Here is a 14939-nt window from a genome sequence, read left to right on the forward strand (position 1 = left end):
GCTTTTTCCTGGGAACTCTAGCACCAGCAGGATAAGGGGATGAATTAAGACTAGACGTAGATTTATAGAATCTTAAAAAACGGAAAGGACCTTGGAACTCATATAATCCTAGCTCCTCATCTTGCAGATGAGAAGTCAAGTGACTTGTCCAAGTTTATTCAGTAAGTTTGTGGAAAAATCTGGACTAGAACTTGGGTTTCCTGAATTCAGATCAGCTTGTAGATAGTTCATATAAATGACTTCTGATCATGTATGTAATGTCTCCAACTAAGAAAATTCAGGCTTAGGGGAAAAGACAAAAAACCCTATTAATTAGGAAATAAACATTTGTCAAACAACTACTATGTGTTAGGCACTGTGCTAAGTACTGGGGATACAAATATAAAAGAAAAAAAAAAGAAAGATAGTCTCTGCCCTCAAGAAATTTAACATCTAAGCGGGAAAGAGCACACAAAAGGAATGTGAAAAGGGGTGGTAGTGGGCACAGTAGGGGAAGCATGATGAAAGAGTCCAAAGTAGTGGAACTGAGTAGGAGATAAAGAAATGACTGGCCTGGGCACCTTCCTTATTTAAGGTCACTCCTTGCCTCAAGGAGATATCTGAAGAAGGCTTCAGTGGAGGATGGGTTATATTAAGAGCATTAAAAATATATTGCCACCCTGTGTCAGACCCATGAGCCATAAATGAAAAAACAAGAACAAGAACAACAACCTTATTTGGAAGAGCTCTTCACTCTACCCTCCAATCAGAGTGGCAGAAGGTAATGATAAGGATTTTCCTCTCTTTTTTAATTTATTTAGAATTTTATTTTTCCCCAATTACATGTAAGAATAATTTTACGTCCATTTTTAAAAACTTTGTGTTCAAAATTCTCTTCCTCCCTTCTCCCAACCCTTAAGAACTCAAGCAATTCAATATATTATACATGTGTAGTCATGAAAAGCATTTCCATATTAGTTAGGTTGTGAAAGAAAACAGACAAAAAACTTAATAAAAAGAAACTTAAAAAAATTATGCTTCAATCTGTATTCAGACACCATCAGAATCACATTTTTCATAAGTCCTTTAGCATTGTCTTGGATCATTGTGCTGCTGAGAATAGCTAAGTCATTCACAAATGATCATCTTATGATATTGGTATTACTTTCTTTATAGTATATTTGACTTTGCATCAGCTCAAGTAAGTCTTTCCAAGTTTTTTCTGAGAGCATTCTGCATATCATTTCTTATAGCACAATAGTACTCCACCATAACCTCATGCCACAATTTGTTCAGCCATTCCCCAATTGATGGACATCTCTTCAATTTCAAATTCTTTGCACCAGAGAAGGGCTGCCATAAATAATTTTTGTTCATATAGGTCCTTTAACTTTTTGGTTTTTATCTCTTTTTAGATAGTGACCTAATTGTGGTATTACTAGGTCAAAGAGTATGCATGGTTTTATAGCCTGTTGGCCATAGTTCCAAATTGCTCTACAGAATGTTTGAATCAGTTTACAACTCCACAGATAGTGCATTAATGTCTCATTTTCCCCATATCCTCTACAACATTTGCCATTTCCCTCTGCTGTCCTGTTATCTAATCAAATAGGTATGAGGTAGTACCTCAGAATTGTTTTGACTTGCATCTTTGTAATCAATAATGAGTTAGAGCATTTTTTTCATATGGCTATAGATAGCTTTGATTATTTCATCTGAAAACTCTTCATATCTTTTGATCATTTATCAATTGGGTCTGGCTCTTATTTTAATAAATTTGACTCAGTTCTCTATGTGTTTGAGAAATAAGGCCTTTGTCAGAAAAACTTGTTTCAAAATTTTTTCACAGTTACTATTGCTAAATGTATTTTCCTCCATCCTATTCCCTCCCCATGACTTTTGCTTTATTCTTTCATCTTCTTTCACCCTGTCCCTCTTCAAAAGTGTATGGCTTCTTACTGACACCTCCCCAATTTCCCCTCCTTCTATCACCCACCCCCCTTAACCCTTTCCCCTCCAACTTTCCTGCAGGGAAAGATAGATTACTGAACCCAATTGAGTCTGTGTGTTATTCATTCTTTGAGCCAATTCTGATGAGAGTAAGGTTCACTCACTCCCAGCACCTCCCCATCTTCCCCTGCACTGAATAAGGTTTTTCTTGCTTCTTTTATGTAAGATACTTTACCCCATTCCACCTCTCCCTTTATGTTTCTCTCAATGCATTCCTCATTAACCCCTTAATTTATTTTTTTAAAGATATCATCCCTTCATATTCAACTAACACTTGTGTCCTCTGTCTAAATATACTCCATCCAACTACCCTAATAATGAGAAAGTACTTAGGAGTTACAAGTATCATCTTTCCATGTAGGAATGTAAACAGTCTAACCTTTCAAGGTCCCTTATGATTTCTTTTCCATGTTTACCTTTTTATGCTTCTCTAGAGTCTTGTTTTTGAAAGTCAAATTTTCTATTCAGCTTAGGTCTTTTCATGAAGAATGCATTTTCCCCCTGAAGGATTAGATTCAGTTTTTCTGGGTAGGTGATTCTTCATTGTAACCCTAGTTCCTTTGCTCTCTAGAATATCATATTCCAAGCCCACCAATCCTTTAAAATTTAGCAGCAGAAGCTGCTAAATCCCAACTGTGGCTCTGCAATGCTTGAATTGTTTCTTTCTGGTTGCTTGCAATATTTTCTCCTTGACCTGGGAGCTTTGGGATTTGGCTGTAATAATCTTGGGAGTTTTCATTTTGGGATCTCTTTCAGGAGGTGATTGGTAGATTCTTTCAATTTCTATTTTACCTTTTGGTTCCAAAATATCAGGGCAATTTTCCATGACAATTTCTTGGAAGATGATGTCTAAGGTCTTTTTCTGATCATGACTTTCAGGTAGTCCTATAATTTTCAAATGATCTCTCTTGGATCTATTTTCCAGGTCAGCTGTTTTTCCAATGAGATATTTCACATTTCCTTCTTTTTAAAAATTCTTTTGGTTTTGCTTTATTGTTTCATGATTTCACATAAAGTAATTAGCATTCATTTGCTCAATCCTAATTTTTAAGAAGTTATTTTCTTCAGAGAGTTTTTCTACCTCCTTTTCCATTTGGCCAATTCATTTTTCAAGGCTTTCTTTTCCTTACTGGTTATTGTACCTCTTTTGCCATTTGACCTAATCTTTTTTTTTTTTTTTTTGGCAGGGCAGTTGGGGTTAAGTGACTTGCCCAGGGTCACACAGTTAATAAGTGTTAAGTGTCTGAGGCAGGATTTGAACTCAGGTCCTCCTGACTCCAGGGCTCTATCCACTGTGCCACCTAGTTGCCCCCCTAATCTGTTTTTAAGGTGTTATTTTCTTCACTATTTTTGTGTCTCCTGTACTAAGCTGTTGATTTTTTCCCCCATGATTTTCTTGCATCACTCTAATTTCTCTTTCCATTTTTCTTCTACCTCTCTTGCTTTATTTTCAAAGTCCTTTTTGAGCACTTCTATGGCCTGAGATCAATTCATATTTTTCTTGGAAGCTTTGGATATAGGAGCTTTGACTTTGTTATCTTCTTCTGAGAGTATATTTTGATCTTACTTGTCACCATGGAAAGTTTCTATGGCCAGCATTTTTTCCTGTTTTCTCATTTTCCCAGCCTATTTTTTTCTTTTTTTTACTTACAACTCTTTGTTAAAGTGGGACACTACTTCCAGGGTGGAGGGTGAACTGTCAGGGGGTTAGTGCAGCTGTTTTCAGAGATACTTCTAGGAATTAGTAAGTCTTTAGTTCTTCCAAGGTGGTATGATTTAAGAAGAAGTATGTTTACTACTCTCCTGGCCTGTGCTCTGGTCTGCAAGCCACAGTGGGCCTGTTTTTCTGCTGGGACTATGAGCAGAGTCCTGCTCCACTGTGACCACAAGTTCCAAGGTGCTTGTGCTCCTCCTCCGCCTAGGACCACCATGAAGATTGTGACCTGGATCCAAGTATGGGCAAAACAACAGGGTCCTACCTCAATCCTGGCAAAGAGATCCCAATAATCTCCTTCTAGCCAATTGTTTGAGCCCCTTACTATCTGTGGGCTGAGCTCCAGAAACAGTTGCTACTGCTCTTGATTCAGAGGCTCCCAAGGTCTGCTTCTGGTTTGCTGTGGCTGCGGCTGGATATCTGCTGACATGGCCTGCACTGATCTGTACTCCACTCTCACCCTGGTACAACAGGCTTTTCCTCTTGCCCTTATAAGTTGTCTTTGTCTGGAAAATGATTTCACCCTGTCTTTTTGTGGGTCCTGCTGCTCTAGGAATTGTCTTATGGCATTATTTGAAGGTATTTGGAAGGGTTTTTGGGAGAGCTCAGGCAAGTCACAGCTTTTCCTCTGCCATCTTGGCTCTGCCTCCCTGATAAGGTTTGAGTACCAAGACTAATTCCATCAAGCAGAATTATGAAGTTCCTGGGGGCATGATAGGAAAGTTCAAAGGAATACAACCAAATAGAAAATGAAGAAGCAATGCTATTATCATCTTTCCAAATATGATTTGATTCCAGTCCTCTGATACCAGGGTATCTTGCTCTCTAATACCTCTATAACTATGTGGTGATTTCTCCAGGCTTTGGGCTTTTTACTAAATCAGGGGGTTCCTTATTGAGGAGATTTATTAACTTGGACAAATTATCCATCCATCCATCCATCCAATCTGTCTGTCTAATATGTTTTCTAAAAGTTTTGCCTTGGCAACTGGCTAGTAATTTGAGTGGGTTTGGGCATTTGTGTTTCAATTTATCATGTTTTTCTTGACATGCTAAAGTAACCTGAAAACCATGTCAGCTGGAGATGAGAGGAGGGAAAAAGTTTAGGAGGAGGAAGTAGCAATTTATCTGAATGGAAAAACAACTAGAAAAAAATATGCTATTAATAAAATAGACTGAATCTTCCAGTACATGATTCTATGCTTTGGGTATAGATAAGAAGATGGAGTTACAGATATTTCCCCATACTTTTTCCAGTACTGGAAGGATATGTAGTTTCATTTTTGTGGATTCTCTCTCATTAAAACCAAATGCAAACCCTCTACTTCATACTTCATACTTGGGTATATTGTCTTGATTTCCTATGGCCAAAAGAATTCGATCAGTAGCCACAATCTTCTGTTGATGAGCCTATCTTAACTTAGCAAGATTGGTCTTCAAACAGAAGATATGCATTCCATTTTAGGAGCACATACATGGAACTTTACCAGATTGGTAGAATGGACTTGAGTTTTATGATCCTTTGGCATAGTTTTTTGGGAAAGTAGGGTTACTTCCTTGCCTCAAGGAGATAGCTGAAAAGGACTTCAGTAAAGGATGGCTACCTAAGAACATTAAAAATATATATTTGAGGGCAGCTAGGTGGCACAGTGGATAAAGTACTGGCCCTGGTTTCAGGAGGACCTGAGTTCACATCTGGTCTCAGACACTTGACACTTATATAGCTGTGTGACCCTGGGCAAGTCACTTAACCCTCATTTCCCTGCAAATATATATATATATATATATATATATATATATACACTCTGCTCTTCAGAATCATGGATCAAAACAGGCTAGGTTTCTATAGCTCATCATAGCATGGAACAATGTGTGAGAAAGGGCACATTTGCTTTTCTTAATGCAATTCTTAAAGTATCAGTCTCCTTCCTCATTGTCATTAATGCACATCATGTTCACCCCTGATTTGCCATTTGTATATATTGTTCCATTCCCCTAAATACTTTTCTTCCCTTTTTTTTTGTTTATCCAAATCATACGTATTCTTCAAGGCCCATTTCAATTCATGTCTTCTCCCCAGGCCATTCCTACAATGGTCTTTCCCCCTTTTGAGCTCTTTATTATCTTTATTATAGGCTTTATTGTCTGGACATCTCATTTGATATTGCCTTGCATTTTTATTGAACAGTTTCACGTTTTGTTTCCATGTCTTGATCTCGTACATAAGGCTGGAACTATATTTCAATCCTTTTATGTCCACAATGTCTTGTTATTTGGAATTCTCATTGTTTAAGAATTTACGTACGTTTGAAAGCCCTTTTAAACACAAATATCTCTAGGAAAGTTAATATTCCATTTCACAAACATCTTAATACGATTTACCCTGTCAGAGATTAGCAAACTAGTCAATGAGCAAATGAAATAGGCAAAATGTGAATTTTGTATGGTGTTTGAGGGCAAGAGAAAGAAGGGTTGTGGAAGTCTCACTCTGCTTTAGAAACTGGGGAAAGGGAAGCCAGAAAAGCCCTTTATAAACTAGCTCCTTCCTGCCTTTCCCATCTTCTTTTACTTTATTCCCCCAAATTTATTCTTTCATCCAGTGACACTGGCCTCCTGGCTATTCTATGAGGAAGACACTTCATCTCTTGGCTTTGGGTATGCTCTCTGGTTGTCCTCCCTTCCTGGAATGTTCCCTGTCCTCTTCACCTACTTACTTCCCTGGCTTCTTTTAAATTCCAAAATCCCACCTCCTATAAGAAGCCTTCCCCAACCCCTCTTAGTTCCAGTACATTTCCTCTGTCAATTATTTCCTATTCATTGTGTTTGTGGCTTGCTTTGAATACATTTGTTTCCAAATTATCTCCTCCATTAGACTGTAAGTTTCTTGAGGACACAGTCTGTCATGCCTTTTTGTATCTCCAGCACTTAGAACATTGTCTGGCATATAGTAGGTGCTTAATAAATGCTTATTAATTGACTGAACAAAGATAAGGGAAGTCCCTCAGACCTATTTTGCTACTTAAAGACCTTGAGTTGTATCTGTTGCCATGGAGTGATTTTTTTTAGTCTTTGGGTCTTTTACTAGATCAGGAGTTCTTAATTTAGGGAGTTTAATAACTTGGATAAATCAATCAATCTATCTATCTCTTCTCTATCATCTATCTCCATCTATCCATTTATCTCTACCTACTTTTTCTATGTATCTATCAATGAATAATCTATCTAATCTATCATCTATCCATATCTATCTATCCTATCTACTTATCTCTCTCTTTGTTATGATTAACCTCTAACTGAAATTTAGCTTTTCCTTCCATTATAAATGAAAAAAAAGATTCTGAGAAGGGCCCCCATAGATATCACAAAACCACCAAAGCAAGCAAGACACACAAATAGTTAAGAATCCCTGTTCAGTGTGGTGCAGTCCTGTGATCAGATCAGTTTTCTTTAAATAATATTGTCACATATTTCCAGTATTTTATTTCAAAAGTAATAAATTAAAGAGTAAGGAATCACCAGAGCTAGAAAGGACCTTATTCTAAACTGTTCACTTTATAGATGAGAATACTGAGGCCAGGAGAAAGAAAGTGACTTGTCCAAGATTACAAAACTATTAGTGACAAAACTGACACTTGAGTCTGTCTGTATCTCCTGGTTCCTGGTCTCCTTTTTCTCTGTATCACACAGCTTCCCATGATGGTTCAGAAAAAAGCTACAGGTGAATCACATGAAGACTGCTATGTTCTGGTATGAGGACCAACATATATTCAAAGATCTCTTTGAATGAATTCGATTATCCCATTGTGTAGCCAAATTCTACCCCATCCTTCAAAGCTTAGCTAGTCGCACCTGTTCTGTGAAGCTTTCCCTCATTAGTGTAGCTTGTAATGCTACTAATCTTTTTAATTTACTCTTCATGTGGCTAATTTATAATCTCTCATTTCACTGTTAAAGCCAAAATGTTCAATGACTCCCCACTAAATACTGGGCAAATTCATTATTCTGGCATTCCAAGTCCTTTAAATTTGACATCAACCTTTCTTTCCAAACTTATTCTTGCATATTTCCCCTTCATGTACTCTGGGTCCTATAGAACTGGATGACTTCCCAGCTCCTCAGACATATTACATGACTTCTGACTTTTATGCTTTTGCTCATGTTATTGTCTATATCTAGAAGCACTCCCTCTCTACTTCTGCAAAATGAAATCCTAGCCATGTTTCAAATACCACCTCAAGGACTTTTCTTCTATGAAGCCTTCTCTGATTTCTCCTCTAAAAGTGATCTCTTCTTTGTGTTAATTCTCTTAGCATTATGGACTTCTTTTCCACACCCAAATCCTGCTTTGTATCATAATTATGCATGAGTCTTTCAGGCAAGGTTTGAGTATAATTCCCTTTGTCTGCCTTGTAAGGGGACCTAAGTTCCTAAAGACCCTGTGAATTGGATTTCTTTTCTTTTTCTTTTTTTGTTTTTTGTGTGTAAATTTTAAAATTTATTTTAAACTTAAATACAAAATGAGAAATGAAAAAAAGAACCTATCCATGTACATAGTAGAAAATGGGAGAGGACCTGGGAGTTGGATTTTTTTCTCATTGAAGAAAAGGAGCAAGGTAATGTGAGACCAGCAGAGTGAGGAGGGTGAAGGATCTTTCTAGAGATAGAGAGGAGAGAGAACAGGAGAACAAAAGGGAAGTGGCAGGGTTCACCCTTTAAACATGGGGAAGCATAGAGTAGTAACACCCGTGGGGCAGTTGGTTGCAGTTACCTCTGTAGTTCCTGTTATCAAACCCAAATCTCTCCTGGGATACCATTAGAGAGGCACTCCAAACAGAAAGAGAGGGAGATGTCTATGTCCCTTTTCCCAACCTCCCAAAGTGCTGAGGGGAAAAAAGACAAGGAACTAGTGTTACTAACCCCTTGCCTTATTTCATACAGGTGTGACTGCCACCTGTTTCTTTTCTTTTCTTCCTTCCTTCCTTCCTTCCTTCCTTCCTTCCTTCCTTCCTTCCTTCCTTCCTTCCTTCCTTCCTTCCTTCCTTCCTTCCTTCCTTCCTTCCTTCCTTCCTTCCTTCCTTCCTTTCTTTCTGTGGGGCAATGAGGGTTAGGTGACTTGCCTAGGGTCACACAGCAGTGTCAAGTGTCTGAGGCCGGATTTGAACTCAGGTCCTCCTGAATCCAGGACCGATGCTTGATCCATTGTGGTACCTAGATGCCTTCCAAGTATAACCTCTTTGAAGACAAGTACTCTCCTTGGGGAACTGGATCTAGAACATAGCAAGCTCAGTTATGGCTTGATTGAATAAAATAGAATCTGCTCTTTCAGCTCTCATCACTGCTTGTTCCAGATTGGTTAGAGGAAGCATGACACAGTATATAGAGGGATGCAGTGGATGTTAGGAAAACCTGTATTCAAATATCTTAATCTGACACTTGCCAGTTATATAAGCATAGGTGTCCCTTAATCTGTCCAAACCTCACTTTTTCACATATGTAAAACAGGGACAATAATAAATGTAGCACCCACCTCTTGGTATTGTTGTAGAGCACAAAACAAGACAAAGTGTGTAAAATGCTTTGGAAACTTTTAAATATATGTAATTATTATTACTCTGGGAGTAGAATAGCATAGCAACTAACAAGGGAAAATTTCCCCAAGAACAAAGATTACTAGAGATTCCCAAATAAGTAGTAGGAGAAGGAATGATATGGGAACAATTCATGTTCCCTGGTTGCATCTTGGCTGGTACTTCACATAATAATAATAATAATAATAATAATAATAATAATAATAATGATGATGATGATGATGATGATGATGATGATGATGATGATAACTGACATTTATATAGTACTTGCAATATTTAAGACACCTTATAAGGTTCTTATTTGATCCTCACAGGAATCCCAGGAGGCAGGTGCTATTATTACACCTTCCCCCACCCCTTTTTTAAAGAGAAAGAAAATGAGGCAAACAGAGGTTATGTGAAATGCTCGGGATCACACAGCTAATAAGTGTCTGAGGAAAGATTTGAACTCAGGTCTTCCTGACTCCAGGACCAACACTTTGAGCCAATGGATCTCCTAGCTGCCTCACATGGCTCTGTCTACTAGAAATAATTATAACTTACTATTGTGCTCCTCTGCCTCCATAGCTGTGGTTTATTGCTTCTTTGCAGACCAGCTTCTGGAATTCTTCATCTCCACTCAGGTACTGCTGCCATCCGCTGCTAGGCTCTTCTCTACTGAGTAACTCTCATCTATTACAGCCATTTTTAGCTTTTGGGGCTCCTTCTTCAAAGGCAGGAATATCATTCTTTCATGGAACTGTCCAGCCAAAGCATTCCTAGAACTGATTATCAAATTTTCACCTTTCCTTATTTCTAGTGGCTCTTATCTGCCACAAACAGGAACCCCTCAAGACAAATTGCTGTTTTTTTCCTTCCTCAAATACACTTGCCTTCTCTCAATTAGGATTCCTTGATATTTAGGGTGGGTTAACCAAATGCCTTTCAAATCCCTAATGTCTGTTGTAGTTAGTTCTTGGGTCATGATAACTTCTTTAAAATTAGTTATATTCTAAACTAGCTTCAAGGAAGCACTTAAGAAATAGTGGATGGGACAGAGTGAAGACTGAATTCTGCTGGGTTGGTGGGTCTGCTTAGGAATAAGTTTTGGTGGCTTATATTGATGCTTCCCTGTTGGGCACTCTTCTGACATTTCTACATATGGCTCCATTTCTGTCTCTCTTTTTAGAGGATTTGGTAGTGCTAAATAGCACTTCACTATTCCCTTTGTCTTTCTTTTGTTGCTGTTGTTGTTGTTGTGATGCAATGAGGGTTAAGTGACTTGCCCGGGGTCACACAGCTAGTAAGTATAAAGTGTCTGAGGCTGAATTTGAACTCAGTTCCTCCTGAATCCAGGGTCTGTGCTTTATCTACTGCACCACCTAGCTGCCCCTCTCCCCTTGTCTTTCTTGCTGAATTCTATGCACCTGTGAGGTCCTGTTCATTGGTCTTTCTCCCTATCTACCCTATTCGAATCTCTCCTTGAAGTTTTCAGTCCTTTCCCTAGGGTAACTCTAGAATTAAGCTTCTGCTTAGAGTTGAATCATGAGACAGATCTCAGACCCACTCCTCTGATCCAAGTCTTAGTACATGGTATTTCCTGCATCTCCAACAGAGATGGAGGAATGATTGGGTCAGGTGATCCAAGCTTTCACATTAGAAATATGGATCCAGAGGGGCCATGTGCAGACATGAGGTTTCTGTCTGGTCTTGAGTGACTGATCTGCCACCCTGTCTTTCATACCTATTAGCTCCTCTTGAATTTCCTGATCTCCGAATCATTGACACTAACTGGGCAGATGATCCAGGACTTAATACCTAAAGCACAAGTTGTAGTGTGGCCTGAATTACCAGCCTTGGAGAACCTGCTATTGCTAGTTCATCTTCAGATGCACAGGCTGTTATCTCTGTGGTCTGTCAGTCAATATCCCCATACTTTTCATCCTACATTTTTCTCTTCTTCTACTGTTCTATTATTTAATTGGATGAGCATATCCATCAGACCTGCCAGGTTATCTGGAGCAGCATGTTCTGCTAAAAAGTCCTGAAACTCCTTACTCAAGTCCTTCTTAAAGAAGGCAAGCCTGCCTTCTCCCAGCCCTAAATGGCTCTCAGCTGCCCAAACTCATTTATATACTCAACCAAGTATCCCCTTTCCTGACTTGGATCTAGCATCAAAGTGGCAGCATCCTGTACCCTATGTGAAAATCCAGAAATTTACTAGTACTCTGCTTCAAAGCCTTGATGATCTCCTGGCAACAGGCTTTTCTTTTTCATCAGGGGCAATGTCTTGTAGGTAATGACATGCCTTGCCTTGGGCCTCTCCCATCCTTTTCCTTGCACTTCTTTCTTGTATTATTTTTAGAATGATTTTTTTGGTATATATGTCAGATAGCTTCCTCCATTATACTGTAAATTCTACAAGGGCAGGGACATTGTCTTATTTAAACTTTGTAGTTCACCTAGAACCTAGTGGAGTGTTCTATAGAGGACAGGATTTTAATTAATATCTCAAACATTTGTCATTGGTCTGTGTCTATAATGCCACCTCTACCCTCTGATAGGCAACCTGTGAATTAGTCTATTTTCTGGTTAACCCTAAGAATTCAGTAATGTCTTTTGTCTGGCCTCAAAAACTTTTAGTTGGAAAACCTTTATAACAACGACTTGCCTAAAGAGGAGCAGCCTATGTGAGTATATGTGGGCAGTAGAAAATGCAGTAGATAAAGCTCTGGAATTGGACTTAGGACTATCTGAGTTCAAATCCCTAACCATAGACATTTACTAGCTGTATGATTCTGGGCAAGTCTCTTGACCTGTCAGGCTCAGTTTCCTTACCTGAAAAATGGGGATGGTAGTAGTAGTAGTAGTAGTAGGCCTCCGTCAGTTGGGATGACCACGGATTATCGCCTTGAAGAGCCACAGGCCACAGTGTGGCTGTGCTGGAGTGTCCTCTCCAGGGTTCTGGCCTGGGCAGATCAATATGGAAAACAAGCTGTTGCCCATGGAGCAGGTTTTCCCTCTTTGTGACATTGGTGGATCCAAAGGAGAGGCAGAGCCAGTACAGTTTGGCACCAGTGACGCCACAGGAGTTATCAGAGGGATGTGATGTCCAACATCCAAATACCTAAGGGATTCCAACTCCTGATTTTTCCTCGGGGTTAACTCCCGAAGTCTTTCCCATATATGGGCATAGCCACAAGGCAGCGGAGGTTTAAAATCAGGGTTCCTTCCCTTAGGCGGGTTGCCTGCCAAGGCTAACGAGCCCCACCTGCCTGAAGTGACTGGTTTTAAGGCACCAGTGACTTGCCTTTGCCCCTTCTCCTGTGAGTGGAAACAGTTCCACCATGAGAAGGCCAGGAGTTGGGCTTCGGTTGTCAGAGGCTATTTGAGACACACGCCATTGGAGCATTTTATAGAGAGTGGGAGCTTATCGCCACTCCCACCCCGGTATGACAACCTTTGGAACCAATGGGGATAGTAATAACTACTATAGTCAAGGATTATTGTGAGAATAAAATAATATAATATTTATAAAGTGTCCTGCAAATCTTTTTTTGTGGGGCAGTGAGGGTTAAGTGACTTGCCCAGGGTCACACAGCTAGTGAGTGTCAAGTGTTTGAGGCCAGATTGAACTCAGATGCCTTGCAAATCTTAAGGTATAATTGCTAGCATTATATAATGAAAAAAATCCAGCTAGGCCAGGGAAGTATCTTAAAATGGACAGAGTATGGCACAGTACCTGGATACACAGTCTTGTTAATTTCACTGTGTTTTCTGGATTGGTTGAACTTCAATCTCATTAGACCTTTATACTTTGCTTCCAGTCTAGACTTGGGACTTGCCTATTCCAGCAGCTATCTTGGATTGTTTTCTACTAATTTAATATGTATTAGCTTTATCTTCTCAATAAGACTATAAGCCTTTTTTTTTTTTTTTTTTTTTTGGTGAGGCAGTTGGGGTTAAGCGACTTGCTCAGGGTCAGGGTCACACAACTAATAAGTATCAAGTGTCTGAGGCTGGATTTGAACTCAGGTCCTCCTGACTCCAGGGCTGGTGCTCTATCCACTGTGCCACCTAGCTACCCCTAAGACTATAAGCTTTTGAGAGGATGACACTGTGCTAAATTTTTTCCCCTTTTGGTATCCCAAAAAGTACCAGGCTCAGGGCTGAGCATTCAGGTGCTTGATAAATATGGAAACTGACTAATCTAAAGAATAGAAGCTTATTGTAGTAAAGAAGCTTAAAGGTCACCTACTTTAACCTACTATGCCATAAAAGATTTCACTCTACAACATTTCTAGTAGAAATTCATCCACCTTCCATTTGTATACCTGCACAAATGCTGACTTCATAATCTGTTGAAATGGCCCATTCAATTTTTGAAGTATTGTAATTATTCGACATTTTTAACCCACCTTATTCTTCACAACATTGCCATGTTACCTTGTTTTATGCTTAAATCTCCTTGTGTCACTCCTCTGTTCTTTAATCTTTCAGTTCTACCAAATAAACTCCAAACATTTTAAGGTAGGTTTTATAGGCTTCAGTCTCAGAAAAATCCTTAAAAACTTGTCATAATCCCTTTATTATAGAAACAAGGAAACTAAGACCCCAAAAGATGAAAAGACTTGCCCAACATCACAGTCAAAAGTGGCAGAGTGAAGATTCAGACCCAGCTTCCCAGACCCCAAATCCACTGAACTCTATGCTATTCAAGACTCTTCAATTTTAGAAACATTTATTGAGCATGTTATTAACAGAAATTATTTAAGCATAGCAGACTGAATAGAATGCCATCTTGGTAATCAGAGAAATCCAGGGTAATAGTCCACCTCTGATACATACTGTCCTTGTGATGCTGGGCAGGTCACTTGACTTCTTAGGGCCCCCAGGCACCTTTACGGGTCTCAGAATGGTTGAAAATATGTATTGGCAAAAGAAATTTCCTCATTAGGAATTCCCTAAACCAATGAAATCACAAGGGGGTGTTACAGTGGATAAGGCACCGATCCTGGATTCAGGAGGACCTGAGTTCAAATCCTGCCTCAGTCACTTGACACTTACTAACTGTGTGACCCTGGGCAAGTAACTTAACCTTTATTGCGCTACCAACAAACAAACAAGAGAAATCACTAGACAAGGAAAAGTAAATGTGCCAAGAATTGATAATACAAATATAAGCTCAATAGTCCTTGCCCAAATAGAGTTTACATTCTGGAAGAATATAATATTTACAAATATATAAATGCATGATAATTTGAGGAGGGAACAAATTAGTAACAATTTGAGGGGATAAGAGAAGGTACTTTGAAACAGTAGTGAGAGGAGGTGGGATGGAAAATTGATGTGGTGACTCTTGATCAACTAAGATTTCCCATTCTATTAGATGAAATAAAAGATGGCTGGTAACAGAAAAGATGAAATATTAAGGCAGTTAAATTTGCACCTGTAAAGGGTGTGTCCTTTTCCAATTTTGAATGAATCATCCTGCATCTTGTAGTATGCATGAGTAGTTCACAGCCTGAGTGACCTATTTGTAGGTTGCAAAGAATGTGGCACTGGGAATGACTAATTCACATACTATAAAATAAGTATAAAGAAATGTTTATTTGTTGTTGCTTCTTTAGGGGGTAGAGACGAACTCCTTTGTCAGTTTGTGGAATTAT

This window comes from Dromiciops gliroides, chromosome 2, assembly GCF_019393635.1.
Source record: "Dromiciops gliroides isolate mDroGli1 chromosome 2, mDroGli1.pri, whole genome shotgun sequence".
NCBI lineage: Eukaryota > Metazoa > Chordata > Mammalia > Microbiotheria > Microbiotheriidae > Dromiciops > Dromiciops gliroides.